This window comes from Hyperolius riggenbachi, chromosome 8 (genome assembly GCF_040937935.1).
Source record: "Hyperolius riggenbachi isolate aHypRig1 chromosome 8, aHypRig1.pri, whole genome shotgun sequence".
NCBI classification, from domain to species: Eukaryota; Metazoa; Chordata; class Amphibia; order Anura; family Hyperoliidae; genus Hyperolius; species Hyperolius riggenbachi.
Window position 1 is genome coordinate 213,099,405 of NC_090653.1, and position 19,108 is coordinate 213,118,512.

The 19,108-nt window shown below is 45.2% G+C and overlaps 1 long non-coding RNA gene across 1 annotated transcript in view; it reads left to right on the forward strand.

Moving 5' to 3' along the window:
• Positions 1-18,795, forward strand: part of LOC137528446 (uncharacterized) — a 404,949-nt gene extending 386,154 nt beyond the window's left edge. The window contains exon 5 of the long non-coding RNA XR_011023397.1: positions 18,732-18,795. This is a non-coding gene — a long non-coding RNA (uncharacterized lncRNA). The remainder of the gene's footprint in view (positions 1-18,731) is intronic.
• Positions 18,796-19,108: the final 313 nt, after the last annotated feature.

Genomic DNA, 19,108 nt, shown 5'->3' on the forward strand with positions numbered 1-19,108 from the left:
TATATCCTGTGTGCAGTTAGTCAGCTTTCCAGCACGTTTTGGTAGGTTGCGCGTATCGTGATCACCCATGCTAAGTTAGTTACCCTGCTCCTGGTTCTGTTTGTGGATTGCGTTCATCTCTGCGAAGAGATAACGAATCCTTCTGAATCCTGTTCTGTTACCGTTTGTGGATTGCGTTCATCTCTGCAAAGAGATAACGAATCCTTCTGAATCCTGTTCTGTTACCGTTTGTGGATTGCGTTCATCTCTGCGAAGAGATAGCGAATCCTTCTGAGTCCTGTTCCCTGTATTACTCCTGTCCTAGTCAGGGTTCCTGCTTATGTCATATATCGGTTCATTGCCGATATATACATATGTTAGTCAGACGTTACAAATAGTTTCATTGATAGCTGTAATTGTAATACGCTAGGAAAACATACTTATTGTATTTTTGTCTGTGTTACGTTCATCTATCTCGATCCTGCTATTTCCTGACTATCCTGTCCTGTCTTTGTGAGGCACGCCATCGCTGCAACGCATTGGCTGCCTCATTCCAGTCTGTCTTGTTGTGGACGCTTGCTGTCACTAAGTAGCGGCTAGCTAGCAAGCGTTCATTTTGTCTACCTGTCCTGATCTCCTCAGTTCTGGTTTATGCGCTCAGCGCTACCTTGCGCTGAGACGTTATCGCAAAAGTATTGTTTGTGGCTGTCGGATCTGCACCGGCTCTGTGCGGCACAATCTCCTTTTGGAGTCAGTCCTCCCCTCCACTATACTAGGGATAGCCTGTTTTCTTGTGCTAGTGTGTGTACCTCCTCCACGTCAGCTCATGCGTTGCATGCTGACTGTGGAGAATACACCACCAAGCCTCACATTATGAAAACCCCATTACCAATCCCCATTGTGGGGGGGATTCCCAGAAAGTATGACACTGTTAATTATGGTTGCTGTTCCTTTAAGAAATTTGAAGAACTTAGCTCTGAAACAGAAAATGAGTTTTTCTCTGAATGTGCCAGGTTCCTGGCCAATCCCGATCTCCAAGCGACTCCTGTTTCAACCTGGGCACTCCAGCTAGTTTATATTTTGTTTAAAGGGCAATTGTTTCAGTGGGCATTTGATGTTCTCAATCATTCCGATTTGAAAGAGAGACCGCTGGAATTTCTAGCGTTTGTGATCCATAACTGGTTGTGCATAGATCCATTGCCTTTTCCTCTAAATGAACTCCTGGCAGCAGGCCAATCAGCTTCCCCTTCAATTGTTTGCAAAGATGATCAGCAAGCAGAGAGTGTTCCTGATAATTTTCCTGCAGCTTTGAATAAATCACCAAAGGCAGCAGGGTCTAAGGCAAAACGCAAACGTTCTAAGAAACGTGTCCGATCTGCAGAGTCGTTATCCTTAGCGACTGAGACCTATAATGAGATTCTGCCATTAACAGATAATGAAATGCAATTGTCTTTCAGGGGAGTTAAATGGACTTATGAAACTACTAATGAACTTTCCTCCCTGGCTAGGGAAAATAAAGATTTTTGTTTAAAAGAATTATCTGAGTATGATTATGAGGAGATATTACAGAGTATTGAACAAATCAACTTATTTGTGAACCAAGGGAAGTTTGCATACACTACAGTTCAACACTTGCTACAGGTATTGGAGATTCTTAAGAATAAGGAATCTGCCAATCACCTGCTAATTAACCCTATACATGTGCCTGCCACAATCATATCTGCAAACTGTGATCAGCCTAAATGTTTCGCTGTTAAGTATGCATGGGATCCTCCATTTGAGAGGGGAGAGATGGAAGCCCTGGTCTGTGAATGGAAGAATGATTCAAGTTCATTTTGTCAATTTTACAGTGCAAAAAGTGAAATGGTATTGAATGCATGCATTAAGTAAGCCTATAACCTAACAGAGACTGGTGTGTGTAGGTATGACTGTGTGGCTCCTTTGATTGATGTGTGGGAACTGATTTTGGATGATTTTTATGTGACTCCGAATTCGCAAATTTGGCGTTCTGATCCGCCTGCTTCAGCACCTTTCGCTGGTTCAGCAGGTGATTCGGAGCTCTTTTTGTGTGTGTATTTTTGTCTGTGTTACGTTCATCTATCTCGATCCTGCTATTTCCTGACTATCCTGTCCTGTCTTTGTGAGGCACGCCATCGCTGCAACGCATTGGCTGCCTCATTCCAGTCTGTCTTGTTGTGGACGCTTGCTGTCACTAAGTAGCGGCTAGCTAGCAAGCGTTCATTTTGTCTACCTGTCCTGATCTCCTCAGTTCTGGTTTATGCGCTCAGTGCTACCTTGCGCTGAGACGTTATCGCAAAAGTATTGTTTGTGGCTGTCGGATCTGCACCGGCTCTGTGCGGCACAATCTCCTTTTGGAGTCAGTCCTCCCCTCCACTATACTAGGGATAGCCTGTTTCCTTGTGCTAGTGTGTGTACCTCCTCCACGTCAGCTCATGCGTTGCATGCTGACTGTGGAGAATACACCACCAAGCCTCACAGTTTGTCAGACACGAGAGATCTGGCATACTGGATCTTAACCACTTCACCCCAAAGGGTTTTTTACCCTAACGAACAAGAGCGATTTTCACCTTTTAGTGCTAATCCCTTTCATTTGCCAATAGCTTAATAACTACTAATCACAATGAAATGATCTATATCTTGTTTTTTCACTACCAATTAGGCTATTTGGGGTTGATATTTGTTTTCAGTAATTACTTTATTTTCTATGCATTTTAAAGGGAAAAACAAGGAAAAAATGAAAAAATACAATATTTCTCCAATTTCAACCCCTATAGTTGTAATATAAACACTGCTACTGTACATAAAACCCACACATTTTATCTACCTATTTGTCCTGGTTATCACAACATTTTAATTATGACCCTAGTACAAAGTATGGTGACAATATATAATTTGGAAATAAAGGTGTATTTTTTCTATGGAGTTTTTTTTCACTAATCTCACGTGCGTATCTCTGAGTAAGATCAGAAATGTAGGTTGGACAGGTTTTGTGGACGGATTTGTAGGTCAGACGCAATAGCTTGAATCTGATTCTGGACTGGATAGGAAGCCAGTGGAGGGTTTCACAGAGGGGAGCCGCCCTGGTGGAGCGATGGGAGCAGTGGATAATTCTGGCTGCCGCATTCATGATGGACTGCAGTGGGGCTTTTCGGGTCATAGGGAGACCAGACAGAAGGGCATTGCAGCTCAGGCGGGAAATTATGAGGGCATGGATGAGGAGTTTGGAGGTGGCAGAGGTCAGGAAAGGATGTAGGAAATGCTCTGTCGTCCAGCAGTGATCAGCGGATCCTTTGGTCAAGAGAGATCCCCCAAAGATCCCCCCTTGCCATGTGTACGAAGCTTAATAGAGCAACACGTTTGGATGTTGCAAATAAGCAGCTAGCTAATAACAATGCTTGTGTAACGATCGGTGTCAGCACACAGAGAGAATCTGATTATTGGTGATCTGCAGTATCACCAAGAATACAGATATATACCTGGTTATTGATGATCTGCAGAATCACCAATAATACAGATATAGTACTAACCTCGGGACACCTATATATATGTTGTGAGTGTTTGGTGTAACAGTATGACTTTGAGTGAACCACCTGATGAGCAGGTGATCCTAGGCAGTATGGGCAATACTGCTCTTAGAGAGTACAGAAACCTTCCAGCAGCCTGAGACTCTCCAGGGGAGGAGTCAGGCTGAAAGTAGGAAGGACCAGTAAGTGAGTGACACCTGAAGGTGGATGTCACTGACTGGTCTGGAGACTATCTCTTAAAGGCGAGAGATAGCTCTCGAGGTCGAGCAAGCCAGGTCGACAACACACTAACAAAGTACAAAGACAGAGAGCTGACTCGGTATCCAAGGCAGGCAGGGTTTGGCAACGGAATATCAGATATGCGTGGTACCGAATCAGAAAGCAGAGGGATAGTCAGGAAAGCAATAGGTCATAACAGATATCAAACAATGCCTAGTCTTGGGCGTGAGGTCCGTGGTCTCTACACCCTGGAACTAGTCTGATGTATAACAGAATGATAACACAAGTTCCCTAGTGTTGGGTGTGAGGTCCGTGGTCTCTACACCCTGGAACTAGTCTGATGTATAACAGAATGATAACACAAGTTCCCTAGTCTTGGGTGTGAGGTCCGTGGTCTCTACACCCTGGAACTAGTGTGAAGTATAACAGAATGATAACACAAGTAATCTGGCTCAGTGTGAATTCCCAGGTCCTCCTGGTTCAAACACACTGTTGGATCTGACTATGGTCTGAGTGCTTCCACGTAGTGTTCGCAACGGCAGACAACTTGTGAATGGCCAGCAGTAACTATATATAGAGCAGCGCTCTCTGGCGCCACCCCTAAGTGATAAACCAATGATTACCTGCTCTGTGGTCAGCTGACCACCCTGGTCAGCTGATCCCCCCTTGGCCAGCTGATCCCCCCTTGGCCAGCTGATCCCCCCTTGGCCACCATAAAGGTTCTGCCTCTCAGCGCGCGCACGCGTATTCCTGAACCTGTGTGAACTAACAGACTCAGCCACACCAGATGCACGCTGCTGCGTGCAAACCGCCGCGCTGGACGCGGAACCAGCCGCCTTGCTGTCAGTACATGCGGCGGCTTTTCCGCGTTCCTTCAGATTACCAGACGCACGCTTCCGCGTGCAAAACGCCGCGCTGGACGCGGAATCAGCCGCCTTGCCGTCAGCACACGCGGCGGCTTTTCCGCGTTCTCTTACAGCTTGAGATTTATTCCATAGTTAGACTGCAGTGTGTAATGGCAGGCACCATATGTAATCCGGAAATGAGTAAACAGCATAACAGACAGAGGGAATAGGATTTGGATCTGATCAGTGCAGTTTTCACGCCAGACGATAAGAGCAGGTCATAGTGGGATTACCTTGCATTTGGAAGTTGAAGAGCCAGGGTGTCTATAACCGTTACACTGTGGCTCTCGTCAGTAGTAATTATCTGTTTCCATCTGCCAAATACTTAAATCATTAGTTTGGGAAGACTGGCTCATTAATGTAATGCTCGTGTAGGTATAATAAATGGGTATCATACAGAACACATAATAGCATCAGCAAGGTGAAGCGAGCACTGCAAGAAAATAGATGATCCATGTGAAGGAAACTTGGATTCACCCTCTAAGAAGCACCGTTATAAATCATGAATGTCTAAATCAAAGTCTCTAGATGATGCTCCACACATAATAAGTGCAATATCAAAAGCCATCGACAGTCCTTCAGAATGCGGAAATCAATCATGCTACTGCACAGAGAATACACAATAAAGTTAATGAATAGGCTAAAGCTGCCTAAGTAGAATAAATGCACAACAGACATCTTACGGCCTGATGTTTATTTATGTGAACATATGGGAACTGGGTATACGTTTCCATTGTTTTGCTGGTGCGGTATATTGTATTGATGTTGTCAGCCACATTTGAATTTTATAGATTTGTGAGGTTATTGCGCATGGTGTGCCGCATTGATTTATACATTTTTATTGATGATGAATGATTCCATCTTCGTTAGGTGAGCACGTGATTTTTATAGCTTGCTATAATTGCGCTGCAGAAATTTGCAGACTGAACATTTCCCGGTGAATTATAGCCGATGCTTGTGTTTGTTTATACAATCATAAAAAAGGTATAATTTGAAAATTCCAAGCACAGTAGAACTCTGGCCAAATAATGTTATTTTACCTTTGGAAGCATGGGCAGGTTTTTATCTCTGCCTAAGTCCTTGTTGAGGAGAGTCCTCCTGACCTGGTGTCAAATGGGCTATTGTCACCAAAAACGGGAAGCCGGAGTGGTTTAGTTAGGTAAGGTTATATTGCTATTGTAGTTCAAAACCACGTTTGGGACATTCCCTCTCTTCGTGTGGCTTTGACAATTATCAAGATGGGCAATGGGCCCGATCGAATTTTCACCTAAGTTTTAGGTGCGATTTTCACACCACTTTCTCACCAAGAAAATGCACAGCAGTGATCTAAAATGGCCAAATGAACTTACCTGGGGCTTCCTCCAGCCCCTCGTAGTCCGTGAGGTCCCTCAGCATCCTCCAGGCTCCCTCCGTTCTTCTCCATTAGAGAGGCAACTTCACCCGAAGTTGTGCGCTACTGCACATGTGTGGCCCCTCCGCACGGCCATCTTGCTTGCGCACTTGTTGGCATGAGCGTTCTGTGTGTATGCGGTTCTTGAAAGAATGAACAGTGCTTGCACAGAATGCTCATGCCAATGGGGGTGCGAGCAAGACGGACACGCCGGTAGTAGTTGCACACGACTTTGGCTGAAATCGTTGCTCTAGCGGAGCCGCCGTGGGAAGAACTTAGGGAGCCCGGAGGATGCTGAGGGACCTCAAGGACTACAAGGGGTTGGATAAGTTCATTTGGCCATTTTAGATTACTGCTCAGGGTCAGTTTAACTTTGACAGTACTTTTCCCCTACCTTTTGGTACGTTTTCAGTTGTAGAGTGCTGGAAAGTTATTTTAAACTAAAGATAAAAATAATCTCCTAAGAGGATAAAGGGAATTGGATCAGGCCCAATAATGCAAACCTAGACAACAGCTAACACCTGTCAGTAATACCAACTTATTCCTTCTCTATCAAAATGCAATTTCACATGAACAAAACTTTTCAAATAAGACAGGAGATTGAATGCAGCATAATAATTCTCACTGCCACAAAATTCTGTTCAATTATGTATCCCGACAGCAGGATGTTCCTAAAGGGAGCTTGTAGTAAAAAGACGAATAAGGCAAGCACCGCCCCCTTTCACTGCTGATGCTGTCTTTCTGCTCTCTTACCTATCATTTCATTTTTTCCCCCCAAGAAACACACTGTAATGTGCACAATTACATTCTCCTGTGGTTGCACATGCACTAGATTTTGTATGGTCAGCCCTGTTGTTAGAGGCAGATGTGGCGGGTGATCGTGGGCACAGTATAGGAGGGGGCCAAGGGTGGGAGCAGCGGGCACAGTGTGATACAGTCGTGGGGAGGGGGGCTGAATCCTCCCTTCCTTATCTTGCCCCCCCTCCTCTATGCCCCCTCCTCTAGCACAGCTTCGGCAGTATTGGGCGTTCTGATAACTCACCTCTTCCAGGCTCAGATCTTCATGCCTGTCTACTGTGAACAGTACACAGGTAATAGTGTGTGTTTGCTTTCACTTTAGTTTTATCAATGACCACTGCAGGTTATTGATGTCGGTGGTCATTGATCACAGGCACTTAGATCAGTGAATGGGGGTAGCAGGAAAAAAGGGCGCCGGCTGAGGGTGAATGAAAAGGGCGCCGCCATAGACTTTAATTCAATTATTGTTAATATGGCATAAAAATCAGAAAAAAGGGTGCCGCGGAAAATTTTGTTAATAATATTACAACATTATAGTTTTTGAGGTGGTTAGCGTTTTAGAAGTTTACAACGGTGTAGTTTTTGTCATATTATTTAGTTAATAAGTACAGATTTTACATTTTCAGAGGCATTATCATTAATATATGCAAAAGAGTGTTTCTGCAGAGGGAGTGGTTAGGGTTAGGCACCACCAAAGGGAGTGGTTAGGGTTAGGCACCACCTAGGCGGCAGTTAGTTTTAGGCAACACCAAGGGGGGAGGTTAGGGTTAGGCACCACCAGGGTGGTGGTTAGGGTTGGGCACCACCGGGGGGTGGTTAGGGTTAGGCACCACTGGGGGGGGGTTAGGCACCACTGGGGGGGGGTTAGGCAACCTCGGGGGGGGTTAAGGTTAGGTGCCACTAGAGGAGTGGTTAGTTTTAGGCACCACCAGGGAAGGGTTCTGTGTGAGGGTAGGGTTGGGGTAAACAGTATTGACGAAAAACATAACGACATTTAGCGTTAATATTTATTCGTTATTATTTCTCGTTTGTTTTTGCAACAGTAATTATCGTTAACAAAGCTTGACCACGATGGTTCCCATTAGCAAATTTCGTTAGTACCTGGCGCCAAATTTGTTAATAAGTCGGGCCCTTTTTTCACGGCCCCCTTTTTTCATGCACGCGTGAATGGGAACTGTGTTCCCATTCTTAGATTTGTGCACTACCAGGTGGCTACGAGAATGCACATGGGAGAGCGCAGTAGGCAGGGATATACTGCCGTAGGCAGCATAAGTGGTTAAAGTCCATCATATTTTTTTCTGTCTTTATCAGCATTAAGGTATTCCTAAGGTGTAGCGGGAGTAGCATATGCTAAGGAGCAGAATTTAGGGCACCAAGTCTTCTGTAGTCATAGACTTGTGGGATGTGATCTGCTGTGATCTGTCATTATTATAATATTACCCATCTCTGCCCCCTCTAAGCTGATGTGTCTAAAGGTGGTCACACACCATACATTTTTTTTAAATATCGGTTCAATTCAAAAATTGCAATCAATTTTTCTGACTGTAACATTTCAAAAATAAGACCAATGTACCACACACATAACCACAATTATGATGAAAATGATTGGAAACTCTGAGAAAATTGCTAGGGTGTGTATATTCAACGGACTCCGAGCAGTAAATAAAATCAAAATCTGAACTTACCTGGGGCTTTCTCCAGCCCACCATAGGTCGGGAGGTCCCTCGGCATCCATCTGGCTCTTCTCCCAGGTCCTGCTCAGAAATGGCTCCCGGCGACACTGGGCCCGAGTGTCGGGCTCCTTCTTCCTCAAAGATGTCAGTCGTCATCACGGCGGCCGGCGTGGTGACGACTGACGTCATCTTTCAGGAAGAAGGAGCCCAACACTCAGGCCCAGTGTCGCCGGGAGCCATTTGTGACCAGGCCCTGGGAGAAGAGCCAGATGGATGCCGAAGGACCTCCCGACCTATGGTGGGCTGGAGAAAGCCCCTGGTAAGTTCAGATTTTGATTTTATTTACTGCTCGGAGTCCCTTTAATAAATTGACAATCTAACGCACACCATGCAATCTTTAGAAAAATTTCCAGCATTCCGGATTGATAAAAATTGAAAAAAAAACAAAACGGGAAATCCATTCGGATTTTTCATTCGAATGAAAAAAAAAAAAAAGCTTTCAAATTTTTGGGGAGGTTCGATCATATTTATTGAATTGCCATAAATTCGGATAATTTTATTGTATCGTGTGTGGCCACCTTTACAGTGAAGGCTGAACTATACAACCTACCTATTGCTGCACAGCAACACCTAGTGACTGGAGGCAGAAATGGCTGAAATGTAAACAGACTGTGCTCTAACCTTCTGCAAGAGAAGGTGCTTGAAAGTGCCATCTTATGGGTCTAACTACCAGAGTTACAGGGCCCCAACCGTCCCGTTTTCGTCGGGGTGGTCACGGGTTGGGGGAGGGGTCCCGCTGTCCCGGGATACCCCCCCCCCCTTGTGTCCCAGCAGGCAGCGGAGGAAAAGAAAAAGGATCGAGGCCCCAGCCAGCGGCTGTGTGTGGGATGGGGGTCGGGTCTGGGATAAGATTGTCCCTCCCTCCCTCCGGATGTGCCCCCCAGTGTCCCCCTGTATGGAGAGATCAGAGCGGGCAGTATTACCATTCCTACTCGCGTACCGGGCATCTGGTCTTCTCCGCTTCCTGTGACATCACAGGAAGTAGATTGAAGCAAGATAGATGCCCGGTACGCGAGAAGGAATGGTAAGACTGCCCGCTCTGCTGCACTCTTATCTCTCCATACAGGGGGACACTGGGGGGCACATCCAGAGGGAGGGAGGGACAATCTTATCCCAGACCCGACTCGACCCGCATCCCACACACAGCCGCCGGCTGGGGCCTCTATCCTTTTATCACCTCCACACCCATGGGCACCCTCACCCTTCACCCCACCATATTGCAGATTTTCATATATTCGGCACCCTCACCCTGGCCTTCACCCCACCATATTGCAGATTTATATATATATATATATATATATATATATATATATATATATATATATATATATATATATATATAATGATTGACTAGGGGTGTGGCTTAAATGTCCCGATTTCACATCTCAAAAAGTTGGGAGGTATGGAGTTATACAAACAGCATTTAGCATAAATTTACTTTATATGTACATTTCTGATGTTATTCAAAAACATTTGCAGCATGTACTGCAGGATAGGCCCGTAACCTAAGATTGACCCCGACTGCAACATCAGACAATAATACAAGTCTACAAAGAAAGGCCATGACCCGATGACTCATTTGTGGTGAGTTCTAAGGATTCCAAGAGCCTGTATCCTCCAGCACCTACTCAAGCCTCAAGCTGTAACATTTAAGCACAGAAAGAACTCCAAGTACAAATTTTCTCTGCTTCAGTTGAAATTGGAGAATAGACAGATGTACCGCTCCTCCCTTCCTTGTGTTTACTTTTTATTCTTCTCTGCTAGAGGAACATCCAAAATTTAGAAATAACATCTTCCATTTCAACAAACACCAAGCAGAGGAAATAAACGCAGAATGACAAAAATGTAACTGTCTACTACAATGTAAAATGCTGTACAATACATGATGCTTTGATCCTTTGTAGATTTTTATGTTGCTTACCCTAGGTGCTAAGGATTTGTCTCTCTCACTCACACACACACACTCACACTCACACTCACACTCACACTCACACTCACACTCACACTCACACACTCACACATACACGCATAAAAACACACACAAACGCATGACTGACGGACACTCCTGCATTAACTCATATGTACATACTGTATGTACACACACATAAGTCAACACACACAGACACAAGTACACAATCTCTGGGCATACACTCATGCATGAACTCATATGTGCACACACACAGAGAAACACAACCACATTCTAGTGTACATGCATGAACATATACATACACATACATGCACCAGTACACAAATATATGCACATACAAGTGCAGGTGCTCAAACATGTACACAGATTTGCTATAAACATGACATTTTTGGTAATCCCGGTTCAAGCCAGTTCAAATCCCAGCTCAAGCCAGTACATAAACCAGTAAGGAATCCTTGGGCAAGGCTCCCTAATAATCCTGGTTGCCTGTGGAAGCACTTTGAGTCCATCAGGAGAAAAGTATGATATAAATGTTCTGTTTCTGTATTGCATCATCACGCTGTTTAGACTAAAATCCTGGGTCAGTCTGAAAAAAATTGAAGCCTACATACAGGAAGTCAGTCACATAGGCAGGGAAGGATTTATGGGAAGACCCCCAAGGCACGTGCCTAGGGCAGCAAAGTACAAGGGTGAATGGTGAACAGCCAGTGCATATGCTAAAAATAAGTCTCTAACCTTTTGCCTATAGCCATGGCCCCTGTTCCGCGCACGCCACCATAATTACTGTAAATTGGCCCTGATCCTACTGACTGATGGGGTCAATGGTGTGGCTCAGGTACAGTGGGCATTGGCTGTGGCACAGCAGCATACCCACTTTTACATACAGAGACAATCTCTGCTCTCCTTCACCCCAGATCCTGCCTATCAGTTGTGGCGCAGATTCTAGCAAAGACATGTCAGTGCTGAGAGATCTCACCACACTGCCAGGGCTGATTGATGTAAAGTTAGAAACGAAACCCCATAGCACACGCGCAGAGTGAGATCTCGCCCACAGCTGATGTGCAGCGGATCGTAGGATACGAGAAGGAGGCTGGGCCATGCAAGAAGATACATAACAGCCAGGACTCTGAGAGGCCTGGTAAGCAGCAGCACCCACCGTACTGCCAACTACTACCCCACCCAGCATCTCCGTCCTTCCAGCCAACAACACCTAGTGTGTCCTGCCTTACCCACTTGGCAGCACCCAGCATCAACATAACAATTCTTCCCACCCAGCAGCACACACTGCCTCCCCCCTTCCCACCTTGCGTGTCCCTTCCTAACCACACAGCAGCATCCAGTGTAATGCCAACTACCACCCCACCCAGAAGCACCCAGCTCTTCCCTCCCCACCCAACAAGAAGCACCCAGTGCGTCCCTCCCCGCAGTGCCCAATGTGTCCCATCTTACCTACCCAGCAGCACACAGCATGTCCCTCACCCCCAGGGCCGGGCCGAGGCATAGGCTGGAGAGGCTCCAGCCTCAGGGCGCAGTGTAGGAGGGGGCGCACAATTCATTTAGCTGTCATTCCTAATTGTGTTTGAAGCAGAAAGAAATAAGAAAAGGGGATACATGGCAGTGACTCCAAGCCAGATAACTAGATATTAAGGTGTTGGTGAGGTTGTGGGCCCTGTGGCGCTTCTTAGTCTAATAGCAATCAATGTGTGATGGCTGGGGTGGCAGGGATGGAGGGGCGCACTTTGGTGTCTCAGCCTTTGGTGCCGGAGGACCTTGTCCCAGCAGTACCCCGTGTGCAACCTATCATATAATTATTCAGGAGTCTTATTCTCCCTGCCATTTGCACACCTTAAAGACCCAGCTACTTACAGGATACCCCCCACCTCCTGAACAAACTGACAGCCATCGGCCCAGTACCTGAGGGAACCATACTGGCCACGATGGACGTGGAGTCCCTGTACACGAACATTCCCCATGATGATGGTATTGCGGCCTGCCGTAAATATCTTCAGGGTCAGGGCATACCTGTAGAGCCTATTACTGGACTGATCAAATTCATTCTCACTCATAATTATTTCACTTTTGGACAGGACCTCTATTTACAGCAGATGGGCGTGGCAATGGGTTCGTGATTCGCTCCACAGTATGCAAATCTATTCATGGCCAAAATCGAAGAGGAATTCCTCAATGCATGTGGCATAAAACCCTTGGCCTACTTCCGCTTCATTGATGATATTTTAATCATCTGGTCCGCAAGTGAGGATGATCTTCTCCAGTTCCACAGGAACTTCAATGCCTTCCATCCTACAATCAAATTGAAACTTACCTACTCTCACACAGAGATTAACTTTCTGGACACCACCATATACATCAGGGGTAACAACATACAAACCTCTGTGTATCGCAAACCTACAGACCGTCCCACATACCTAAGATATGACAGTTTTCATCCCAAGCACATTAAGAACTCTATAATTTACAGCCAAGCTATAAGGTACAACCGAATTTGTTCTGACAGGATGGACAGAGACAAGCACCTGGATCACCTTAAGAACACTTTCATTAAACAAGGTTACAGTCCTCCCATGGCTGAGGCCCAAATCAGGAAAGCCAGCAACATCCCCAGGACTGAACTCCTGAAATATAAGCAAAACCAGAAAGAGGAACGTGTCCCTTTGGTTGTCACCTACAACCCACACCTGGAAATCTTGAGGATTGCTAAGTAACTTCATCCCATTTTACACAAGGATCACAGACTGAGAACGATATTCCCTAAACCTCCACTCTTGTCATATCGGCAACCACACAATCTAAAACAGATGATTGTCAGGAGCTCTTTGAATAGGCCTCAACAAAACGGAACATCACCCTGCCGACAAAAAATATGTGGGACCTGCAGACACATTTACTCCACTGACAGGGTAACGATACCAGGTTCACAACAGGAGTACAGAGTACAAGGTACATTTTCTTGTGGGTCCACCAATCTGGTATATCTGATCATGTGTGCTAAATGCCCCAATATTATGTACGTGGGAGAAACTAGACAAACACTGCGCAAATGTATGAATGGACACAGGCACACTATTAATGATACCAAATCTGGACTCCCAGTTGCTACACACTTTCGGTCTAACGGACACAGCATGGATGATCTTCGTGTCACTGCCCTGAAGGGCGGCTTCAAAACGTCAAATGACCGATTAATAGCAGAAACAAAATTTATAAATCGGTTCAAAGCTGTGCAGAAGGGTTTGAATAAGGACAACAACTTTCTATACTGGTATGAGATTGATGATATATGAACTGTCTCAGCCACTCTAGAGAACTTGTGAACTAAGAATTTACGATACCTCTGGGTCAATACTAATACCAGGTCTGTGAGCAATGGAGTAAACAAGGATCCTTATCTTACCCCATTTAGATGGTCTGTTTGTATTAAGGCATTTTAATGACGTATTTATGCTTGAAAAAAATATCTGTTTTCCCTTTTGATGTTGCATGTATATAAGCTGTCTTTACCACCAGCTTGCAAACTAACAGGATGTAAACCTGACGAAGGCTGCAAAGCCGAAAGCTTGTTTGTTCATATTCATTTGTAGTTAGCCAATGAATGGTATCATCCTGATTTAAAACTTCTTGCTTTTTCTGTATGGATATACACTTTTAAAGCAAGCACTTAAAATTGTACAGTTTCTTTACAACAGCCCCCATATTGTTGTTTTACTGTCAGATTTTTGTAATTTACAGTATACTGCAGTTATAAATGATTATTTTTTGGGCTTTTTTGTAGTGCCAAATGGTGTATTGTACAGTTATTCACAGGCTGACTTCATAGGGGAGATGGTTAGGATGCTGTTGGTAGAGATGAGCCGAAATTTTCGAAATTTCGAACTGCTTTTATTACGAATGCGAAATTTAACATTACGACCCAAATTCGTAATTTCGTAAATAATTTTCAAATCGTAATTTACAATTTCGTAATCGAAATTTCACTCCCGTAATGACGAATTTCGTGTCTCCAACCGAAATTTTACTTTTTCAGGTTTGTAAGGGTTTCTATCCCTCTAGATGCCTAAAATGAATAGCACAGCCAGCCAGCCTCCTCCTCCTCTCTCTCTCTCTCTCTCTCTCTCTCTCTCTCTCTCTCTCTCTCTCTCTCTCTCTCTCTCTCTCTCTCTCTCTCTCTCTCTCTCTCTCTCTCTCTCTCTCTCTCTCTCTCTCTCTCTCTCTCTCTCTCTCTCTCTCTCTCTCTCTCTCTCTCTCCAAACACACACTAAATAGACTGCTAACCTAAATCTTACTTGTAGACAGTCATATGAGACACATGCTGGGTGCAGGGCTTTGTGATTGGACCATGCGATAGAGTGAGGTGCAAAAATGAAATCATGCCTAGCAGAGGATGGTTTCACAGTGCTAAATGCTAGGCTGGCTGTGGTGCAATTGGTTAGTGTGTCTGGCTGGTAACAGCAAGGTTACAGGTTCGATTCCATCCAGGCATGTCTTTTCCTTTTGCGTTCAACAGTTGTCCAAACAGAGCCAACAGAGCCCCAGATAGCCATGTAGAGTTAGGTCACAGCTAGCCTGGCTGTGGTGCAATTGGTTAGTGTGTCTGGCTGGTAACAGCAAGGTTACAGGTTCGATTCCATCCAGGCATGTCTTTTCCTTTTGCGTTCAACAGTTGTCCAAACAGAGCCAACAGAGCCCCAGATAGCCATGTAGAGTTAGGTCACAGCTAGCCTGGCTGTGGTGCAATAGGTTAGTGTGTCTGGCTGGTAACAGCAAGGTTACAGGTTCGATTCCATCCAGGCATGTCTTTTCCTTTTGAGTTCAACAGTTGTCCAAACACCGAGCACAAAGTTTTGCATGCGTAAAGTTTTACGCACGCAAAATACCCCATGGGGTTCAATGGCGCAGCGCGCGCACGCAAAAGGAAAAGAGAGAGAGAGAGAGAGAGAGAGAGAGAGAGAGAGAGAGAGAGGTGTTGGTTATTCATTTTAGGCATCTAGAGGGATAGAAACCTTTGCAAACTTTAAAATACTAAATTTCGTAATCGTAATTACGAAAATTTGCGTAATTTGCGAAAATTACGAAATTTCGATTACTGCTAAAATCGTAATTGTAGTAATTTCGCGAAATTTCGGAAATTCGTAATTAGGTCATTACGCTCATCCCTAGCTGTTGGTGGGGGGCGGCTGGTCATAGTGGGCCTTGGGCAGTAAAAAGTACAAATACGGCCTGCATGTAGGAAATGTGCTGTACAACCATGTGCTTACAGAGATCCAGGACAACATTTGTGCCTGATGTGATGTAGTAAAGTATACCTGAACTGATACAGTATATGGAATAAGATAAATACTGGCTGTGATGAAAAAACAAGCTCTACAAACAAGCAAAATACCCTGAATCATTCCTGCTAGATTTGCGGCAAAATTGGGCACTGACAAGTGTATAGTAGGTCTCATGAACGGTGTAAGGCAAAGTAGGCACTGCCATAGACTTTAAGCAAGCTGGCACCAAAAGGGAAATTCGGGCGCCAGACGACACCCAATAATTACTGGTTTTTGTTGGTTTACTTATTGGTTTTTAATTCAGGTGCCAGGAGGTGCCCAGTAATTGCTGCTTTTTGCTGTTTTGGGGCAGGGGAGATGGCTAGGTTAGGTGTCAGGCAGGGTGTTCGTGGTGGTGGTGAGGGAGGCGCATTAGGTGACAGGAAGGGGAGCTTGTGGGGGGTGACTATGGTTAGGCGTTAGGAAGGGATTTTGTGTGGACGGGGGGAGGGTTAGAGTTAGGCATCAGGAAGGGGGTTTGAGCAGTGGGTCGGTTTGGGTTAGGCACCACCAGAGGGTTTTTAGGGTTAGGCACTACCAGGGGGGTCTTAGGGTTAAGCACCACCCGAGTGGGGTCTTAGGGTTAGGCACCATTAGAGGAAGATCTTAGGGTCAGGCACCACCTGGGAGTTCTTAGGGTTTGTCATCGGTAGTGGAGAGTCATGTATAAGGGTAGGGTTAGGTTTAGCTATAGTAAAATATCTGTAAGAATTACCGATATTTTACTAATAAAAATTAAAAGACTTTAACTAGTCATCTGTAAATTTACCGATTATTATACTATCGTCACTGTTCCTGCGCCCGATTCTTCATGGCGCACAAAATTGACCTACTCCTCATGAACAAGTACGGTAACCTTAGCTTGGTCTTATGACACAAGCATGAACATATGTGTATTATAACTGTGGTTTTATTGATTCTCAAACACTGTATAAGTTCTCATTTACGTGTATAAGTTCTCATTTACGTGTTAGTTTTTAAGCAGTTCTTACACTTTTGGATCATCAGCCACCTTTTTCTGGGAATAAATTCCCGTAATTACACCAGATTTTTACATTTTAGAGGACATGTGTTTTAGATCTTTTCTATTCCTGACCTAAGATTAACATCTGTTGTTAGACGGGTAGACTGTTCAAGTCACACACTGCCCTCCCATGTAATCTCTTTGTTTATTGTTGATATCATTCCATTTTCCTCTGCTTTCCAGTATGTAAACAAGAGAGAAATATTGAAAGTAGCTTGCATCTATGCTTAGTAATCAGCGTGTCTGTTTCTGCTTTTTCTTCCCAAATAAACGTTGCTTGTTTAACACCCTGTGTGCTTTTGATATAATCTTTAATACAAAGTTAGAATATTCAAAACACAGAGAGGCAAGGTGTGATTATAGTGGGCGTAGACCCTGCAACTGCAGGGGGCTCAGGTCTGTGTGGGTCAGGGGCAAAACTACTTACCATTTCTTCCTCTGATACAGAGTTTTAACCAGCAGATGAGGTGCTGTTGTGGCCACACTTGCTTTATGGCCCAAGGCAGATAGTCCCACAGGCTGCTGGGTTCACCAACCAGTAAAGAAGGAAAGGCAGGAACATTGGGGGACCTCATCCAAGTTTTGCTGTGGGGCACATGATTTCTAGTTATGCCCCTGCAGAGAGACTATAATTGCAGATCTAGTAAGCAAGTCCATTAACCACCTTAGCGGTATGGACGAGCTCAGCTCGTCCATCACCGCCGGTGGCTGCCGCTCAGGCCCTGCTGGGCCGATTTGCTCGCTGTAAAAAGCAGCACACGCAGCCGGCACTTTGCCAGCCACGTGTGCTGCCTGATCGCCGCCGCAGTGCGGCGATCCGCCGCGTGCAGCGGCGAAAGAGGGTCCCCCCAGCCGCCCGAGCCCTGCGCAGCCGGAACAAACAGTTCCGGCCAGCGCTGAGGGCTGGATCGGAGGCGGCTGACGTCAGGACGTCAGCTGACGTCCATGACGTCACTCCGCTCGTCGCCATGGCGACGAGCAAAACGAAACAAGGAAGGCCGCTCATTGTGGCCTTCCTTGTTACTGCGGATCGCCGGAGGCGATCAGAAATATGGGTTAGGAGCGCCCTCTAGTGGGCTTTCATGCAGCCAACTTTCAGTTGGCTGCATGAAATCGTTTTTTTTTTATTAAAAAAAAACCCTCCCGCAGCTGCCCTGGCGATCTTAATAGAACGCCAGGGTGGTTAAGGTAGGCATACATCTAGCGACAATGGGCAGATTCAACCAAGAGACAAATCTCTCTCTAATCAAATCTGATTAGAGAGACATCTGTCGGCTGGCCATACATTGCAGGCCGTTCATGCTGAAATTGATCCAGAATCGGCTTTGTGACGCTAATGTGTCTTGAGTCCTATGGGAGAAAAGCGCTTTACAAATGTTATTGTATTGTATTATTGTAATGTGCAATGTACCCTCGTTGCCTGCTGTCCTCTGCTGGCTCCAAGTGCTGTCCTTTGTCCATACACGCGCCTCATATGGTTGCTGGAGTAATGTGGGCACGTATGTGATGTCACACACGTGCTTGCATTACTCCAGCAACCACGTCGGGTGTGTGTATGGATGAAGGACCCCCCTGGAGCCAGCAGAAGACATATATATGCTGTCTGGGAATAGACCGTGGCCTATACCTGGCTCTACCATTGTTACTGTTTCACTTTGAGACATACAATATGAACCTTCTAATCTGTGAGCATTAAGCCTTAGCTATTTGATTTCTGACATCTAAGCTTGTTTGCATGGCCCTGTGTTTATTTGGGTCGAAAATGTTTTTTGTAGCAATGTTGTATGTAGTAACTATTTTATGTGCTCTCCACCAATTATCTGCTACGCCGATTGTTGCAATTCTGTGGGTAGTTATTCTGTGTATATTTTGTTTTTATTCCAGTTGTGCTCCCATTTTTGCCTGAGGAATCGGGGTCACGCCCGCAAAACACATTGGATTTGTGGAGTTGAATAAATGATTTGTCAATTCTGTTTTATCGAGACTCGAGTTATATTTTTTTGTAAGAGGGAAGTAAGTCCACCATAACATCCTAATCTGCTTTTAAGCGGTTTTTAAAACGTTTTACTCTACTCTGTCTGGTGCCTCAGTATACCGAGTTTTTGCTGATCTGCTATTCCACCCTGGGTGGAGGGGTGCATCCCCATCTACTATCTACAGAGAGCGACTTCTTAACCTGAGTGGGGTCAGGTCCTAATGCTCCCCACCTGCATTTAAAGTGGTTGCCTATGGGTAACCCGTGTTTGTGAGTATATACACAT